Source organism: Canis lupus, chromosome 23, assembly GCF_048164855.1.
Source record: "Canis lupus baileyi chromosome 23, mCanLup2.hap1, whole genome shotgun sequence".
Taxonomy (NCBI): Eukaryota; Metazoa; Chordata; class Mammalia; order Carnivora; family Canidae; genus Canis; species Canis lupus.
The window spans coordinates 48,308,754-48,327,588 of record NC_132860.1 but is presented as its reverse complement, the minus strand read 5'-3'; positions in this window follow the sequence as shown (position 1 = coordinate 48,327,588).

Below are 18,835 nucleotides of genomic sequence, written 5' to 3'. Positions count from 1 at the left end.
GACTTCATCAAAATAAAAAGCTTCTGCACAGCAGAGCAAATAAGCAACAAAACAAAAAGCCAATAACAAAACTAAAAACGATCAACAAAACTAAAAGGCATAACTACAGAATTGGAGGAGATATTTGCAAATGACATACCTGATAAAGGATTAGTATCCAAAATATATAATAAACTTATAGAACTCAATACCCAAAAAACAAATAATTCAATTAAAACATGGGCAGAAGACATCAACAAGCATTTCTCTGAAGAAGATATACAGATGGCCAACAGACATGAAAAGCTGCTCAACAACACGCATTATCAAGAAAATGCAAACCAAAACTACAATGAGGTATCATCTGGGATCCCTGGGTGGCGCAGCGGTTTGGCGCCTGCCTTTGGCCCAGGGCGTGATCCTGGAGACCCGGGATCGAATCCCACATCGGGCTCCCGGTGCATGGAGCCTGCTTCTCCCTCTGCCTATGTTTCTGCCTCTCTCTCTTTCTCTCTGTGTGACTATCATTAAAAAAACAAACAAACAAACAAAAAAAAACCACAATGAGATATCATCTTACATGTTGTCAGAATGGCTAAAAAAATAAAAAAAAAAAAAAAGAACAAAATGTGCTGGTGAGGAGAAAAAGGAATCTTCTTGTACTATTGATGGAGATGTAAACTGGTACAGCCCTGTGGAAAACAGTATGGATGTCCCTCAAAATGTTAAAAATAGAGCTACCTTATGACCTATTAATTTCACTACTAGATATTTACCCAAAGAAGATAAAAACACTAATTCAAAGGGATACATGCACCCCTATATTTATAGCAGCATTATTTACAATATTCAAGATATGGACAGAGCCCAATTGTTTATATACACAATGGAATACTACTCAGCCATAAAAAGGAATGAAATCTTGCCATTTGTGACACCATGGATGCAGCTAGCGAGCATAATGCTAAGTGAAAGAAGTCAGTCAAAGAAAGACAAGTATCATATGATTTCACTCATGGAATTTAATAAATAAAAGAAATGAACAAAGGGGAAAAACAGAGAGATAAACAGAAACAGTCTTTTTTTTATTTATTTATGATATGGAGAGAGACAGGCAGAGATACAGGCAGAAGGAGAGGGAGAAGCAGGCTCCATGCACCGGGAGCTCGACGTGGGATTCGATCCCGGTTCTCCAGGAAGGCAGGCGCTAAACCGCTGCGCCACCCAGGGATCCCAACAAAAGTAGTCTTAACTATAGAGACAAACTGATGGTTACCAGAGCACAGGTGGGAGGGGTAATGGGTGAAACATGTAATGGGGATTAAGGAGTACACTTATGGTGAGCAAGGGATATTGTATGTAAGTACTGAATCACTGTATTGTACACCTGAAACTAATATTACAGTGCATATTACCTAACTAGAATTTAAATAAAAAACTTTAAAAACAAAGGTAATAAGAAAGATAAAAAATGGGCAGCAGGGTGGCTCAGCGGTTTAGCGCCGCCTTCAGCCCAGGGTGTGATCCTGGGAACCTAGGATCCAGTCCCACCTCTGCATAGAGCCTGCTTCTCCCTCTACCTGTGTCTCCGCCTCTCTCTCTCTCTCTCTCTCTCTCTGCGTCTCTCATGAATGAATAAATAAATAAAATTTTAAAAAATAAAAAATTATTTTAAAAAAATTAATAAAAATAAATTCTCTACTAGGTATATTATTAAACCTGTTTCACTTAGATCTCTTGCTGTTGTTTTGTACTATTCCTTAAGTCTCCTCAATTTGTCTAACTTTCTGTGCTTAGAAGTCAATCAAGTCTCTTGGTCTTGCAGGTAGTGGGTGGGGCATGCACTTTTAATAATATTGTACCTATTGTCTTCCATAGTAGATGTGCAGCTGCTGCAGAGACGGAGGCCTGGTTGAGGTCATTCTGTACAGCATGTGTGTAGGTGGGGGTGAAATTTTAAAAAGGTGGGTGTGCCCTCTCCAGAAGGTGACCAGCACCACCCCCAGGACCAAGGCCCTGCAAAACCTGTGGGGAAGAAGATCTGCTTTTGTTGAGGTTTACTTGATTTTCTCGGGGAGGGGACCCACAGCACTGGAACCGAGGCAAGTGTGACTGGAGAGGTGGATCTGCCAAAGCATGGGTGAGTGGGCCTTGGTATAAACAAATTACCTAGCAAGTGTTAGCACTAGGTTGGTTCCTATGTTTATGTTGAGAGGCAGGGGAAGGAAATGGCACCTGCCTGCTCCTTTGTTCCTGGAATGGTCTCCCTGTGATCCCTGCCTCTCAGGGACATGCTCTGAGAGTTGAGCATAACTCTCTTATATGTCTCAGGCATCTTTCAAACTGCTGCTTCTCTCCTGTATCTCCATGAGCTGTTTGTCATGCTGTCTATTTTAGGGCAGAGACTCTGCCTGGTAAGGCCCTCTCCACACTCTCCCGGAGCAAAGTCCACTGATTTTTAAAATTCCAGGCTCTATGTCCTGCTGGTTGTAAGAATTCACAAAATTGGTCCCTCTTACTTGCTTCCAATGCCTAATGTTTTGGGAATTTTCTTCCCTGTGATGACTTCCTGGTGTGATAATCTTTCTCACCCTTCTCTGCAGTCCCTGCTCCCTCCTGACCATGGAATTCCAGAGCCCTCCTAGCTCCCCACCATGTCTCTGCTTTTCCTACTATCTTTGATGTGGCCTCTTCTTTGCCTTTAGTTATGGAGTTTGTTCTAGCAGTCTTCAGGTCTGTTTCTGGGTTATTTTCACTGATGTGAGTGCTATCCAGTTGTATCCATGGGACGAGGTGAGCTTAGGGTCCTCCTACTTGACCATCTCCCCAGACTTCCTGTGTATTATTTATTTTAAAATAGAATGTGGGGAGGAGCAAGATGGCGGAAGAGTAGGGTCCCCAAATCACCTGTCTCCACCAAACTACCTAGAAAACCTTCAAATTATCCTGAAAATCTATGAATTCGGCCTGAGATTTAAAGAGAGACCAGCTGGAATGCAACAGTGAGAAGAGTTCGCGCATCTATCAAGGTAGGAAGACGGGGAAAAAGAAGTAAAGGAACAAAGGCCTCCAAGGGGGAGGGGCCCCGCGAGGAGCCGGGCTGAGGCCGGGGCGAGTGTCCCCAGGACAGGAGAGCCCCGTCCCGGAGGAGCAGGAGCTGCACCGACCTTCCCGGGCGGAAAGGGGCTCGCGGGGAGGTGGAGCAGGACCCAGGAGGGCGAGGATCTCCTCGGGCTCCCCGGGACAGTAACAGCAACTGCGCGCCCAGGAGAGTGCGCCGAGCTCCCTAAGGGCTGCAGCGCGCACGGCGGGACCCGGCGGGACCGGAGCAGCTCGGAGGGGCTCGGGCGGCAGCTCCGCGGAGGGGGCTGCGGGGCGGGAGCAGCTCGGAGGGGCTCGGGCAGAGGAAGAGGCTCCGTGCAGAGGGGCCTGCGCGGTTCCAGGAGCAGCTCGGAGGGGCTCGGGCGGTGGCTCCGCGGAGGGGGCTGCGCGGCCCGGGAGCGCGAATCCACCAGCGCAGGCTCCGGAGCACAGGGCGCCGGGACACAGCCCAGGATCCCGCCTCCCCCGGGACAGGCAGAGGCCGGGAGGGCCCAGGACAGCAAGGACGCTCCTGCCCCAGCTGAGCACATCAGCGGCCCCGCCCCGGAGCCTCCAGGCCCTGCAGACGGAGTTCCTGCCGGAGCTGAATCCAGGTTTCCAGAGCTGCCCCGCCACTGGGGCTGTTCCTCCTGCGGCCTCACGGGGTAAACAACCCCCACCGAGCCCTGCACCAGGCAGGGGCACAGCAGCTCCCCCAACTGCTAACACCTGAAAATCAGCACAACAGGCCCCTCCCCCAGAAGATCAGCTAGACTGACAACTTCCAGGAGAAGCCAAGGGACTTAAAGAACACAGAATCAGAAGATACTCCCCGGTGGTTCTTTTTTTTTTTTTTTTTTTTTGTTTTGTTTTGTTTTGTTTTTGTTTTTGTTTTGTTTTGCTTTTTGATTTGTTTCCTTCCCCCACCCCCTTTTTTCTCCTTTCTTTTTCTTTCTCTTTTTCTTCTTTTTTTTTTTCCGTTTTTTTTTCTCTTTTTCTTCCCTTTTTTTTTTCTTCTCTTTCTCTTTTCTTTCCTTCTTTCTCTCCTCTCTTTTTCTCTTTTTCCCAATACAATTTGCTTTTGGCCACTCTGCACTGAGCAAAATGACTAGAAGGAAAACCTCACCTCAAAAGAAAGAATCAGAAACAGTCCTCTCTCCCACAGAGTTACAAAATCTGGATTACAATTCAATGTCAGAAAGCCAATTCAGAAGCACTATTATTCAGCTACTGGTGGCTCTAGAAAAAAGTATAAAGGACTCAAGAGACTTCATGACTGCAGAATTTAGAGCTAATCAGGCAGAAATTAAAAATCAATTGAATGAGATGCAATCCAAACTAGAAGTCCTAACGACGAGGGTTAACGAGGTGGAAGAACGAGTGAGTGACCTAGAAGACAAGTTGATAGCAAAGAGGGAAACTGAGGAAAAAAGAGACAAACAATTAAAAGACCATGAAGATAGATTAAGGGAAATAAACGACAGCCTGAGGAAGAAAAACCTACGTTTAATTGGGGTTCCCGAGGGCGCCGAAAGGGACAGAGGGCCAGAATATGTATTTGAACAAATTCTAGCTGAAAACTTTCCTAATCTGGGAAGGGAAACAGGCATTCAGATCCAGGAAATAGAGAGATCCCCCCCTAAAATCAATAAAAACCGTTCAACACCTCGACATTTAATTGTGAAGCTTGCAAATTCCAAAGATAAGGAGAAGATCCTTAAAGCAGCAAGAGACAAGAAATCCCTGACTTTTATGGGGAGGAGTATTAGGGTAACAGCAGACCTCTCCACAGAGACCTGGCAGGCCAGAAAGGGCTGGCAGGATATATTCAGGGTCCTAAAGGAGAAGAACATGCAACCAAGAATACTTTATCCAGCAAGGCTCTCATTCAAAATGGAAGGAGAGATAAAGAGCTTCCAAGACAGGCAGCAACTAAAAGAATATGTGACCTCCAAACCAGCTCTGCAAGAAATTTTAAGGGGGACTCTTAAAATTCCCCTTTAAGAAGAAGTTCAGTGGAATAGTCCACAAAAACAAAGACTGAATAGATATCATGATGACACTAAACTCATATCTCTCAATAGTAACTCTGAATGTGAACGGGCTTAATGACCCCATCAAAAGGCGCAGGGTTTCAGACTGGATAAAAAAGCAGGACCCATCTATTTGCTGTCTACAAGAGACTCATTTTAGACAGAAGGACACCTACAGCCTGAAAATAAAAGGTTGGAGAACCATTTACCATTCGAATGGTCCTCAAAAGAAAGCAGGGGTAGCCATCCTTATATCAGATAAACTAAAATTTACCCCAAAGACTGTAGTGAGAGATGAAGAGGGACACTATATCATACTTAAAGGATCTATTCAACAAGAGGACTTAACAATCCTCAATATATATGCTCCGAATGTGGGAGCTGCCAAATATATAAATCAATTATTAACCAAAGTGAAGAAATACTTAGATAATAATACACTTATACTTGGTGACTTCAATCTAGCTCTTTCTATACTCGATAGGTCTTCTAAGCAAAACATCTCCAAAGAAACGAGAGCTTTAAATGATACACTGGACCAGATGGATTTCACAGGTATCTACAGAACTTTACATCCAAACTCAACTGAATACACATTCTTCTCAAGCGCACATGGAACTTTCTCCAGAATAGACCACATATTGGGTCACAAATCGGGTCTGAACCGATACCAAAAGATTGGGATTGTCCCCTGCATATTCTCAGACCATAATGCCTTGAAATTAGAACTAAATCACAACAAGAAGTTTGGAAGGACCTCAAACACGTGGAGGTTAAGGACCATCCTGCTAAAAGATAAAAGGGTCAACCAGGAAATTAAGGAAGAATTAAAAAGATTCATGGAAACTAATGAGAATGAAGATACAACCGTTCAAAATCTTTGGGATGCAGCAAAAGCAGTCCTAAGGGGGAAATACATCGCAATACAAGCATCCATTCAAAAACTGGAAAGAACTCAAATACAAAAGCTCACCTTACACATAAAGGAGCTAGAGAAAAAACAGCAAATAGATCCTACACCCAAGAGAAGAAGGGAGTTAATAAAGATTCGAGCAGAACTCAACGAAATCGAGACCAGAAGAACTGTGGAACAGATCAACAAAACCAGGAGTTGGTTCTTTGAAAGAATTAACAAGATAGATAAACCATTAGCCAGCCTTATTAAAAAGAAGAGAGAGAAGACTCAAATTAATAAAATCATGAATGAGAAAGGAGAGATCACTACCAACACCAAGGAAATACAAACGATTTTAAAAACATATTATGAACAGCTATACGCCAATAAATTAGGCAATCTGGAAGAAATGGACGCATTCCTGGAAAGCCACAAACTACCAAAACTGGAACAGGAAGAAATAGAAAACCTGAACAGACCAATAACCAGGGAGGAAATTGAAGCAGTCATCAAAAACCTCCCAAGACACAAGAGTCCAGGGCCAGATGGCTTCCCAGGGGAATTTTATCAAACGTTTAAAGAAGAAACCATACCTATTCTCCTAAAGCTGTTTGGAAAGATAGAAAGAGATGGAGTACTTCCAAATTCGTTCTATGAAGCCAGCATCACCTTAATTCCAAAGCCAGACAAAGACCCCGCCAAAAAGGAGAATTACAGACCAATATCCCTGATGAACATGGATGCAAAAATTCTCAACAAGATACTGGCCAATAGGATCCAACAGTACATTAAGAAAATTATTCACCATGACCAAGTAGGATTTATCCCTGGGACACAAGGCTGGTTCAACACCCGTAAAACAATCAATGTGATTCATCATATCAGCAAGAGAAAAACCAAGAACCATATGATCCTCTCATTGGATGCAGAGAAAGCATTTGACAAAATACAGCATCCATTCCTGATCAAAACTCTTCAGAGTGTAGGGATAGAGGGAACATTCCTCGACATCTTAAAAGCCATCTATGAAAAGCCCACAGCAAATATCATTCTCAATGGGGAAGCACTAGGAGCCTTTCCCCTAAGATCAGGAACAAGACAGGGATGTCCACTCTCACCACTGCTGTTCAACATAGTACTGGAAGTCCTAGCCTCAGCAATCAGACAACAAAAAGACATTAAAGGCATTCAAATTGGCAAAGAAGAAGTCAAACTCTCCCTCTTCGCCGATGACATGATACTCTACATAGAAAACCCAAAAGTCTCCACCCCAAGATTGCTAGAACTCATACAGCAATTCGGTAGCGTGGCAGGATACAAAATCAATGCCCAGAAGTCAGTGGCATTTCTATACACTAACAATGAGACTGAAGAAAGAGAAATTAAGGAGTCAATCCCATTTACAATTGCACCCAAAAACATAAGATACCTAGGAATAAACCTCACCAAAGATGTAAAGGATCTATACCCTCAAAACTATAGAACACTTCTGAAAGAAATTGAGGAAGACACAAAGAGATGGAAAAATATTCCATGCTCATGGATTGGCAGAATTAATATTGTGAAAATGTCAATGTTACCCAGGGCAATATACACGTTTAATGCAATCCCTATCAAAATACCATGGACTTTCTTCAGAGAGTTAGAACAAATTATTTTAAGATTTGTGTGGAATCAGAAAAGACCCCGAATAGCCAGGGGAATTTTAAAAAAGAAAACCATATCTGGGGGCATCACAATGCCAGATTTCAGGTTGTACTACAAAGCTGTGGTCATCAAGACAGCGTGGTACTGGCACAAAAACAGACACATAGATCAGTGGAACAGAATAGAGAATCCAGAAGTGGACCCTGAACTTTATGGGCAACTAATATTCGATAAAGGAGGAAAAACTATCCACTGGAAGAAAGACAGTCTCTTCAATAAATGGTGCTGGGAAAATTGGACATCCACATGCAGAAGAATGAAACTAGACCACTCTCTTTCACCATACACAAAGATAAACTCAAAATGGATGAAAGATCTAAATGTGAGACAAGATTCTATCAAAATCCTAGAGAAGAACACAGGCAACACCCTTTTTGAACTCGGCCATAGTAACTTCTTGCAAGATACATCCACGAAGGCAAAAGAAACAAAAGCAAAAATGAACTATTGGGACTTCATCAAGATAAGAAGCTTTTGCACAGCAAAGGATACAGTCAACAAAACTCAAAGACAACCTACAGAATGGGAGAAGATATTTGCAAATGACATATCAGATAAAGGGCTAGTTTCCAAGATCTATAAAGAACTTATTAAACTCAACACCAAAGAAACAAACAATCCAATCATGAAATGGGCAAAAGACATGAAGAGAAATCTCACAGAGGAAGACATAGACATGGCCAACATGCATATGAGAAAATGCTCTGCATCACTTGCCATCAGGGAAATACAAATCAAAACTACAATGAGATACCACCTCACACCAGTGAGAATGGGGAAAATTAACAAGGCAGGAAACAACAAATGTTGGAGAGGATGCGGAGAAAAGGGAACCCTCTTACACTGTTGGTGGGACTGTGAACTGGTGCAGCCACTCTGGAAAACTGTGTGGAGGTTCCTCAAACAGTTAAAAATAGACCTGCCCTACGACCCAGCAATTGCACTGTTGGGGATTTACCCCAAAGATACAAATGCAATGAAACGCCGGGACACCTGCACCCCGATGTTTCTAGCAGCAATGGCCACGATAGCCAAACTGTGGAAGGAGCCTCGGTGTCCAACGAAAGATGAATGGATCAAGAAGATGTGGTTTATGTATACAATGGAATATTACTCAGCTATTAGAAATGACAAATACCCACCATTTGCTTCAACGTGGATGGAACTGGAGGGTATTATGCTGAGTGAAGTAAGTCAGTCGGAGAAGGACAAACATTATATGTTCTCATTCATTTGGGGAATATAAATAATAGTGAAAGGGAAAATAAGGGAAGGGAGAAGAAATGTGTGGGAAATATCAGAAAGGGAGACAGAACGTAAAGACTGCTAACTCTGGGAAACGAACTAGGGGTGGTAGAAGGGGAGGAGGGCGGGGGGTGGGAGTGAATGGGTGACGGGCACTGGGTGTTATTCTGTATGTTAGTAAATTGAACACCAATAAAAATAAATAAATAAAAAAAAAAAAAAAAAAAAAAAAAAAAAAAAAAAAAAAAAAAAAAAAAAAAAAAATAAAATAGAATGTAATTTTTTCTCAATATCCAACTGAACATATATATAGAATATATTTTGAATCATGTTCAACAAATATTGGTAATTGGTAAGTAAAGTTATTACTGGGTATTGAGATTTTAGCTGATATGTAGTTGCTTATATACTATGTGCATGTATCTTTTATATAAAATATTAATATTAGAAGACATATCAAGTATATGAAAATGAATATAGTGACCATGTCTACATAAACTGACCTAGTCACCATGTCTATCCCATTTTGTATCTCCTAGAGCAAGTTTTGTGGACCAAATCTAACCAGATTCCCGCTAGTTTTATTGGGGAAAAAAAACCATTTATTTATGTATTTTTGGTTCATTGTTTTCCACTGCAGTGGGGGAGTTGAGTACTTGAGACAAAGGAAAGTAAGACCAACAAAATCTTAAATATTTACTATCTGGCCTTTTCCAGAAAAAAAGGTTCATAGTCTGGCACAATATTTAGCAGGTAGTCAATTTACAGGAAATTGATTTAAATAAATCTATACATATTCATTGAAAATTAATTTTAAACTAAGCTATGAACATGTTATTTGCTGAAAGTTTGTGGAAGAACCTTTAAATTTTCTATAGGCTTTTAAATGGGCTTTCTTTGGAATCTCACAGAGTTTAGTTTAATACTACTCTGGCAAGTAAAGTTTAATATGTTTCTTGAATTTAAAGCTTCATATTACGTTTTATAAATGTGTTCTATTGGTTTTATTTCAAGAAAGATTATGAAACAAGTAGAGCTCTAGGAAAAAATAAAAATTTTGACTAAATATTACATGAGAAATGCATACTGCACAGTTCTCACACTAAAGCTTAGATCAAAATGGTGAATGTCATTTATTTTGTAGCTAAAATGCCAGTATAAATTAATGTTTATTTCATTCATGAGCAATCAAGATACTCTATAGCAGGGGATGCATACCAAAATCACTTCATCTTTATAAATTATATTGCAGTTGATTATGTTATTTTCAAAATAAAAAATATCAAAAATTCTCTAAAGAAATAGCCAGTATTCCCAATAAGGCTGTAAAATTGGCTAGTAGACTTTGAAAAGGGACCTGCCAAAATTATGATCTCTATAGCATATAGACTACAATTCAATTACTATTTCTTACTATAAAAAATTTAGTTACTGATTTTCATCATATAAAATTTGCAAGATGTATATTACTGCCAAATGTTTTGTTTTGAAAATGTCTTTCTTAGGCCTATTACATATACCACTGAATTTCTCTCAGAATATATCAGCAGTTCATAGACTGGAGAATACATACAACTTTTAGAATATTTTTTTGAATCCTTAGTGAAGTTAGGCACACTTTACACATTTTTGGAAAATTTCATCAGCTTCTCTGAAGAATCTGTGATGTCTAAAATATTTTAAAACCCACTTAAATGATCTTATCCATTATGATTATCTATATGTTAAGGCTTTCCAAACCAGTCTTCAACCTAAGTGATTCTTTTGAGTTTGACTTGTACACATACAATGATCTATTAACTTATGTGCTGGATTATTCCCTAGAACTAAAAATCAGTAATCAACAGTGGAATTCATTTTACCTCCTTAACTTGTTCTTCATCTCTTATCTTTTAGCTCCAGAAATGATAATATGTTTCATCCAGTTATTCAAGTTTCAGACTTGAAACTGGTATCTGCCTGAACTCAAGACACTTAAGACTTTCTTCTCAAATCTAATTAACTACAGTAACCTTTCAGTTATACCTTACTGAATATATCTCATGTTTCTTCTCAAATTTCTTTTCAGGGCTTACAAAGATCTGTAAATTCAGGCTTCTGTTTACCACCCCAGCCTCAGATGCAGGCAACATTTATCCTCTACTTCTTATTTTTCAGGTTATCTTAAGTTACACATTAGTCTCCTAGAAAGCTTTCACAATTTTCTAAAATTAGCTGAATGACCCTCCTATGTATTCACTAAAAAACTGTGGTTTTAAAAAATTATTATAATGCCTATACTCTATTTTGAGCAATCTTTACTCAGTAGTATGCAGCTAAATATTTCAGAACTGTTTCTCTGGAAAGTAAAAGACTCAGAAAGGTAGCATTTCACAGATTCCTTCCTGAAGCTGATTTTGGGCTACTGATGTGACATTTAGCTGACTTGCAAAATTCTTGAAAATTTTGCAATTGGCTTTTGTAAAAGCCGGATGAGACACATTACTGGTTCTACACTCTAGCTCCTGTATCTCCAGAACCTAGCATAGTGACAGAGCATAGTGAAGAATCATTAAATGTGTATTATCTATAATTCCAGGTAAAGATGGGTGACTGAAAGGTAATCACAGTGCTCTTTCCATTAATATTTATCAAAGTTACAATAGAAAGGGTAAAGGAAGATGAAGCAATTAAACAAGGTAGAGAAAGAGAAAGAAAGAAAGAAGAAAGAAGAAAGGAAAGAAAGAAAGAAAGAAAGAAAGAAAGAAAGAAAGAAAGAAAGAAAGAAAGAAAGAAAGAAAGAAAGAAAGAAAGAAAGAAAGAAAGAAAGAAGAAGAAAGAAAGAAAAAGAAAGAAAGAAAGAAAGAAAGAAAGAAAGAAAGAAAGAAAGAAAGAAAGAAAGAAAGAAAGGAAGAAAGGAAGAAAAAGAAAAGAAGCTAATTAAGAGGAAAGCAAGCTATCAAATAAGAGAATGCCAGAAAGGAAAGAAGGGCATAGGAGGAGAGGGAAGGAGAAATGCAGGACAGAAGAAGAAAAGATGGAGCTATCGGTGTGATTGAGTTTAAATCTATGATTTATATTTTATTTTTGTTCTTTTTCTTGCATTTATTAAACTTAGTATTTATTCTTTTGTTTCAGTTTTCCATTTTATCATTGTTATTGGCATATTATTTATGATCTTTGCTTTATTTTTTAGAATTTTCTGAATGATTCACATCTACATCTTTAATACAGTTTACTTTGAAAAACTATCATATTGTGTCATGTATAGCGTAAAACCTTTGACATTATATTTTCATTTCCCACTTTATCCATTACACTCTTTTGTCATATATTTCCCTCCTACATGTATTATAAACTCAATATCACTTTTTTAAATTTTCACTTTAGTAATTAAAGTGACTTTTCAATAAATTTGTAAAGGACTCAAAATAGATGTTTATATTTGCCTATTTATAGTCTTCTTTCTTCATTTTCTCAGTTTCTAATTTTTGCTTATAATTATTTCCCTTCAGTCCAAAGAACTTTCTTTAGCATTTTTACTTTTTTTCTTTAGCATTTTTAGTAGTGCAGGTTTGCCAGTGATCAATTCTAACAGCTTTTATTCATCTCTAAGTATCTTAAATTATTTTTCAATTTGTAAATATTTTTCTTTTGTTTGATAAAACATGTCTGGCCTCTATTTTTCTGGTCAAAATCAGCAACTTTTAAAATCTTTATTCCTAAAAAAAAAAAAAAAAAAAAAAAAAAAAAAAAAAAAAAATCTTTATTCCTCTCAGTGTATAGGGTCCTTACCTGCACTATTTTTTAAATTTTCTCTTTAATTTTGATTTTTAGCATTTTGGTTAAGACTTACATAGGTATGATTTATTTTGTCTTTATTTTCCTTGGGGTTTGCCGGACTTCCAGAGTTGTTAATTGGTATTTATCATAAATTAGAAATGTTAGATATTAGTTTTAAATTAATAAACATTATTTTTAGAGTTTAAGATTCACAGCAAAGCTGAACAGAAATTACAAAAAGTTCCCATATATCTCCTTTTCCCAAATATGCACAATCTCCCCAATATTGACATTTTGAATCATAGCATATATTTGTTAAAATAAATGACATGAAATTATTGACACATTATTACCTAAAGTCTATGATTTATTTAGGGTTCACTCGATGTTGTACATTCTGAGGGTTTTGATAAATATATAATAACATGTATCAATGAGTGTCCTGTCTTACAGAATAGTTTCACTGCTCTCAAAATCTCTATACTTTGCCTGTCCATCCCTCCCTCTCCCAATCATAGCAAATACTAATCTTTTCATTGTTTCCATATTTTTTTCGTCCCAGAATGTCATATATAATTGGTATCATACAATATGTAGCCTTTTCAGATTGGCTTCTTGCATTTAGTAATACACATTTAACTTTCTTCTATGTCCTTTCATAGCTTGATGGCTCATTTTTTTGTAGCACTAAATAATATTCCATTGTCTGGATGTACAGCAGTTTACTTACCCATTCAACTACTGAAGGATACCTTGGCTACTTCTAGGTTTGAACAATTATGAATAAAGCAGCTATAAGTATCCATATGTATGCTTTTGTGTGGACATAATTTTTCAATTCATTTAAGATACCAAGGAGTACAATTGCTGGGTCATATGGTCAAGAGTATGTTTAGTTTTATAAGACACTGCCAAATTGTCTTCCAAAGTGATTATACCATTTTGCAATTCTACCAGTAATGAATGAGAGTTCTTAATATTCCAAATGATCTCCCATATTTAGTGTTTCTAAGTGTTTTGAATTTCAGCCATTTTATGAAGTGCATAGTGGTCTCATTGTTTTATTTTGCAAGTCTCTGAAGACAGAATGATGGACATCTTTTTGTATGCCTACTTTCCATCTCTATCTTCTTTGATGAGATTTCTGTTCAGGCCTTCAGCCATCCTTTTTTTAAAAGATTTTATTTATTTATTTGTGAGAGAGAGAGAGAGAGAGAATGCACAAGCTGGGGGAGGGGCAAAGGGAGAGAAAGAAATAGACTCCCCACTGAGCAGATAGCCCAACGTGAGGATCATGACCTGAGCCAAAAGCAGATGCTTAGCTGACGGAGCCACAGAGGCAATTCTTGCCCACACTTTTAGTGGTTGCTCTCTTATTGCTGAGTTTTAAGTGTTCTTTGTATAACAATCCTTTTTCAAATATTTATTTTCCAAACATTTTCTCGTAATCTGTGTCTTCTCATCTCATGACTTTATCTTTCACAGAACAGAACTGTAGGATATCATTTCATAGATTATACCTTTCATATTGCTTCTAAAAAGTAATTGTTATACCCAAGGTCACCTAGATTTTCTCCCATATTATCTTTTAGGAGCTCCATGGTTTTAGGCTTAACATTTAGGTCTATGACCTATTTTGAGTACATTTTTGTGAATTTTATAAAGTATGTGTATGAATTAATTGTTTTGCATGTGGATACTTAGTCATTCAATACTATTTGCTGAAAAGATAATCTTTGTTCCATAGTATTGCCCTTGCTTCTTTGCCAAAAAATCATTTGATTATACTTATGTGAGTCTATATATGAGCTCTCTATTCTAATACATTAATCTATTTATCTATTCTTTTAATGATATCACTCTGTCTTGGTCATTGTAGCTTTAAGTAAGCCTTGAAGTAAGTTGGGTATGTCATCCTTCAATTTCATTCTTCTCTTTCAATATCATGTTGGCTATTCTGGGTCTCTTGCCTTTCCATATAAATTTTAAAATCAGTTAATCAGATTCTTCCTTTCTAGAGCATGGCTATCTATCCATTTATGAAGCTTTTCTTTTATATCCTTCATTAGAGTTTTATAATTTTCCTCATCTAGATATTATACATATTTTGTTAAATTTATACCAAGGAATTTTATTTCTGTTTGTTCTAATGTAATTAGTAATGTACTAAATTTCAAATTCCACTTGTTCATTGTTGGTATATATGAAAGTGATTGACTTTTGTGTATTAACCTTATATTCTGCAATATTAATAAAAATGTTTTCTTGGATTTTCTTCATAGATAATCATGTCATCTACAAACACAATATTATTTTTTCCTTCTCAATCTGTATACTTTTACTTTTTTTCTTTCTTACTGCATTAGGTAGGAGTTGACTAAATGTTGAAAATCTGTAGTAAGAGGAAACACTGCATTATTTCTGATCTTAGAAGGAAATCTTCAAGTGTTTCATGACGAAGTATGATGTTAGCTAGAGGTTTTTGTAGATGTTCTTTACCATATTGTGAAGTTCACCTCTGTTCTTAGTTTGTTGAGTTTTTATCATGAATAGAATTTGGATTTTGTCAAACGCTTTTCTTTCTTTCTTTCTTTCTTTCTTTCTTTCTTTCTTTCTTTCTTTCTTTCTTTCTTTCTTCTTTCTTCCTTTCTTTTTTCTTTCTTTTTTTTCTTCTTTCTTTCTTTCTTTCTCTTTCTTTCTTTCTTTCTTCTCTTTCTTTTTTTTTTTTAATTTTTATTTATTTATGATAGTCACACACAGAGAGAGAGAGAGAGGCAGAGACACAGGCAGAGGGAGAAGCAGGCTCCATGCACCGGGAGCCCGACGTGGGATTCGATCCCGGGTCTCCAGGATCACGCCCTGGGCCAAAGGCAGGCGCCAAACCGCTGCGCCACCCAGGGATCCCTCTCTTTCTTTTTTTTATGAGATCCCCCCATACACTCTTGATGTATTTAAGTGATGGATTACATCAATTAATTTTAAACAGTTGAACCAGTTATATACCCAGGATACATTCCACTTGGTCATGATGTATAATTCTTTTTCTCATTGTTGAATTATATTTACTAATACTTTATTGAGAATTTCTAAATATATGTTCATGAGCGAAAAATTCAACTCTGTTGTTAACTTTGGAAACATAATTTGTGGAACAGATGTCTAGATATAATTCTACTTATAGAAAAAGGTTATTTGTTTTAGTACCTTATATTAAAAAGATTTTTTGGGCAGCCCCAGTGGCTTAGCAGTTTAGCGCTGCCTTCAGCCTGGGGCATGATCCTGAAGACCCAGGATAGAGTCGCAAGTCGGGCTCCCCACGTGGATCCTGCTTCTCCCTCTGCCACTTTCTCTCTCTCTCTCTTTGTGTTTCTCATAGATAAATAAATAAAATCTTTATTAAAAAATAAATTAAAAAAATAAAAAGATCTTTGGACTTATGTGCACTATTTTGTTTCCAATGAGCACAAACCATATGAATTTAATATATACATCAATATTATGAATCCATTAGTATAGTGTGTGTAAGTGTCAGATGTGGTGAGATTTTAATCTTAGAAGATAAAGAAGATGTGGTTTATGTATACAATGGAATATTACTCAGCTATTAGAAATGACAAATACCCACCATTTGCTTCAACGTGGATGGAACTGGAGGGTATCATGCTGAGTGAAGTAAGCCAGTCGGAGAAGGACAAACATTATATGTTCTCATTCATTTGGGGAATATAAATAATAGTGAAAGGGAATATAAGGGAAGGGGGAAGAAATGTGTGGGAAATATCAGAAAGGGAGACAGAACGTAAAGACTGCTAACTCTGGGAAACGAACTAGGGGTGGTGGAAGGGGAGGAGGGCGGGGGGTGGGAGTGAATGGGTGACGGGCACTGGGGGTTATTCTGTATGTTAGTAAATTGAACACCAATAAAAAATAAATTAAAAAAAAAAAAAAGAAGTGTAACCAGATAAAATAACTCCTGACAGAAAGTAAGAAAACAAAGAATGTTTGAACTGAAGTCTGATATGTATATGATTTTAATCAGTGAATAAAGCATTAAAAAGTAAAAAAAAAAAAAAAAAAAAAAAGGCAGCCAAGGTGTCTCAGCAGTTTAGCACTGCCTTCAGCCCAGGGCCTGATCCTGGAGATCCAGGATGGAGTCTCGTGTCAGGCTCCCTGCATGGAGTCTGCTTCTCCCTTAACCTGTGTCTCTGCCTCTCTCTCTCTCTCTCTGTGCCTTTCAAGAATAAATAAAATATTAAAAAAAAATCAAATTGACAAAATTAATAAGTTTTGACAAACAATGTTGTCTTACTGAAAATATGTCACCAATATTGGATGTATTGGAAAAATGAATTTGCATATTTTTATGGTTTCTTTTTACTTGATTATCTTTATTTTGGCATAATAGATCACAATTAAAACAGTGCTACTCTACACTTTTTAAAAAAGATTTTATTTATTCATTTTTTATTTTAGAGAGAGAGAGAGAGAAAGAAAGTGTGAGTAGGGCTTGAGGCTGGGGGAGCGGAAGAGAATCTCAGGCAGTCTCTGTGCTAAGCATGGATCCTGATATGGGGCCAGCTAAGTCACCCAGGTCCTCCTCTACATTTTCTTTCTAATTCAACTTACCTATATCATAATATGCTATGTTATGCTTCAATTCTCCCACTTATTTCTATATTCACATTATTGTGAATCATTATCTGATATATTGTGCCAAACATCTTTTGGTTCCATTGGTGATATTGCAATTATAAACAAAGAGTGAGGGATTCGGGTGGCTTTGTTGGTTAGGTATCTGGCTATTGATTTTGGCTCAGATCAAGATCTCAGGGTGATGGGACTGAGCCCCACCTTAGGCTCTACATTCAGGATGGCGTCTACTTGAGATTCTCTCTCTCTCTCTCTCTATTCCTCCTTCTTTCTCTCTTTCTCCATAAAGTAAATAAACTATTTAAAAGATTATACTGGCATAAGTAAATGCAGGCACTGAAATCTGATAACTATGTCAAAGAAAATATTGTATACTAGTGATTGGAAAAAATAGACCCATTAATATCTTCTTAAATTTTCATGAAAATAAAAATACAAAACTATACATACATGCCCACACACATACATACACACATTAATAGTTCATTGAACCTAAAGAATGTATTTACAGATCTCAGTCTGAGATACAAAGAACAAATGATATCAGAAACCAGCGTTGTACAATCAAAGAAGTATGAGGTGAACTGAAGACTCATTCATTAGGCAAAGATAATGATTTAGGCTAATGCTATGTCGTAAGCATCAATGCCGAAAAATGAGAGACAAATTTGTTTTTTTTTTTTGTTTTGTTTTGTTTTGTTTTTTTATTGGTGTTCAATTTACTAACATACAGAATAACCCCCAGTGCCCGTCACCCATTCACTCCCACCCCCCGCCCTCCTCCCCTTCTACCACCCCTAGTTCGTTTCCCAGAGTTAGCAGTCTTTACGTTCTGTCTCCCTTTCTGATATTTCCCACACATTTCTTCCCCCTTCCCTTATTTTCCCTTTCACTATTATTTATATTCCCCAAATGAATGAGAACATATAATGTTTGTCCTTCTCCGACTGACTTACTTCACTCAGCATAATACCCTCCAGTTCCATCCACGTTGAAGCAAATGGTGGGTATTTGTCATTTCTAATAGCTGAGTAATATTCCATTGTATACATAAACCACATCTTCTTTATCCATTCATCTTTCGTTGGACACCGAGGCTCCTTCCATAGTTTGGCTATCGTGGCCATTGCTGCTAGAAACATCAGGGTGCAGGTGTCCCGGCGTTTCATTGCATTTGTATCTTTGGGGTAAATCCCCAACAGTGCAATTGCTGGGTCGTAGGGCAGGTATATTTTTAACTGTTTGAGGAACCTCCACACAGTTTTCCAGAGTGGCTGCACCAGTTCACATTCCCACCAACAATGTAAGAGGGTTCCCTTTTCTCCGCATCCTCTCCAACATTTGTTGTTTCCTGCCTTGTTAATTTTCCCCATTCTCACTGGTGTGAGGTGGTATCTCATTGTAGTTTTGATTTGTATTTCCCTGATGGCAAGTGATGCAGAGCATTTTCTCATGTGCATGTTGGCCATGTCTATGTCTTCCT